Consider the following 2,420-nt stretch of genomic DNA (forward strand, 5'->3'; position numbering starts at 1 on the left):
AACTCTCCTGGCTTACCAAACATTTGGGTGTAATTGGAAACTAATTAAAGTTACTGGATTCTATTTTAAAATCTGCCCGCTGAGCCAAAGCAGCTAGGCAAGAGAGAGCATAGTTTTAAAGTGACAGTTCTAAAAATACCTTCCATCCTGCTTCCCAAGCCAACCAAGCCCCTCTGATTAGGGCATTGATTTATCTTCAATAGAAATGATGGCCTGCCTTCTTCACTGTGGTCCTGCTACCAGTCCTCACTCTAATTTAGCTGTAAGAAATGATTTGTTTATTGAACTACATGACCCTTTGCCATTCACTCACCAGATGCAGAGTCTAACCATTGAGCTCTGGGAAGAGACCCCATCAGGAAAAGACCTCTGGCAGAGTCCAAGGTCCAGAGTACAGAAGTAAAGGCTCAGAATTTGGGCAGGGCCCATCTGGACAGTGGCACTTGTCTTTTTGCAGATGGGCAGTTCTCCCTATATAGGCAGTAGCATTTGATTATGAGAAGTCCCTAGAAATATTCCTGTCACTTGAGAGTTTATTTTATGGGCCTTTTAACCATTCGACCAGTATTTAAGTGCCTAGTGTATACTTGTTGACAGGGATACAAAGGCAGAAGGGTCTTTACCCTTACAGAGTTTACATTGCTTCTGATCTATGATTTCTGGCCCTTTGACTACTCATTTACTTTATTTCCCATAAAGTGGAAATAATGGCTAGAATTATTATTTTTGTAATACTTTTATTTATATAATATAAATTATTATTTGAACAATAATATAATATTTATGTAATAATATAATTGGGACAGTTAGATGGTACAGTGGATGGAGGGCTAGGCCTGGAGTCAGGAAGACTTGAGTTCAAATGTTGTATCAGCAATGCAATATTCACAATGCCTATGGAAATTACAGATATGCTGATGTAATTATCCATCACAAAATATATCAGGCTTGCTATATGGGAGAATAAGCTAGAAAATTTATTAAAATACCAAAAGACTGAGTTCCAAAACCAGAAAGTCAAAGCCATCAGAGTAGTTATGAAATTGGCACAGGCAGATAAAGTAGAAAGCGCCCACATTCTCAAGCCTTTAAAACAGAACAGGCTACCTCAGGCCAAGGTCCTCCTCTCCCCACTCACAGCAAACACTCAGCATCCAGGAAACGTGCTCCCAGCAGCTCTGGCCCCTGGCAGTCCTCAGCAGGAGTCCTTAGCAGAAATTCTGGCTGACTCAAAAAGGGCTTCACGCTGCCACTGCCACTGCCTCTCCTGCTGCTGCTGCTGTTGCCGCCACTGCTAGCCACCGCAGGAACTCTAGCTTGGCTTCCGCTTCCTCTTGCTCCGCCCCTTCCTGCTATGTCAGCAAGTCCAATGGGGCATGGAAGATCTTTAAATCCCATAACCCTTACAAATGTGGCCGAAGACCCTCATTGGCTGTGTGACCCTGGGCAAGACACTTAACCTCGGTGTGCCTCAGGTTCCTCATATGTAAAGTGGGGATGATCATAGCAACCTACCTCCCAGGGCTGTTGTGAGAATAAAATGAGATATTTGTAGAATGCTTCCTTAGCACAGTGGCTGGCAGTAAGTAGATCCTTAATAAATTTTTATTTCTTTCCTTTCTATTTACTTTGTAGTGTGATGCATGTTCATAAACATCTTCTAATGCATCTATTATACGATTTGTTTTGGTCCTTTAACTCCTAATCAGGATTCTTTGTTCATTATCAGTCACTTTTCCTTGTATGATTAGAGTCACTGTATATTCCATTCTTCAGATTTTTGCTCCGCCCCCATACCGCATGATTAAAAAAGTCCTGATTTCCTTGTACTTCTCATTCATTTCCATTTTTATCGATATCCTAGTATTTCATTGCACTAGTGGACCATGATTTCTTGATTTCTTTAACTATTCTCTTATTGGCCATTTAGGATACTTCTAGCTTTTGAATTGCATATAATGTTGGATATATATTTTTTTGTGGATTTACCTTTCAAATTCTGTTTGACTGAAGCTATTGAAATATGGGCTAGTAGAATGAATTTAATTTCTGTGCACCTTAAATTTCCTATGAATGATCTCACTATACTTATTTCATAGGGCTATTTTGAGGTTCAAATGAAATATAAAGGTAAACACACTTTATGAGACTAATATGCCCTGCAATTATTACTCAGATAATTTTGCATTCTAAGCCCAGATTATATGGTGTCTTAGAAGGCAGCTAGAAGCTTAACAGGACTTAAAGTTTATATAGTGGTGTGAACCTTGGCCCTGCCACTCACTATTTGTATGATTTGGGGACAAGTCACTCTACCTCTCTTTTGGCCTCAGTTTCCACCTCTGGGAAATAGATCATTGGACAACTCTAAAATCACAGCTGTGATTTTGTTAGTGTCCACTCAGTGTCTAACACTGCAC

Source organism: Petaurus breviceps, unplaced genomic scaffold (assembly GCF_028583685.1).
Source record: "Petaurus breviceps papuanus isolate PSGF00001 unplaced genomic scaffold, PetGlider_PUasm1.0 88982, whole genome shotgun sequence".
Lineage (NCBI taxonomy): Eukaryota > Metazoa > Chordata > Mammalia > Diprotodontia > Petauridae > Petaurus > Petaurus breviceps.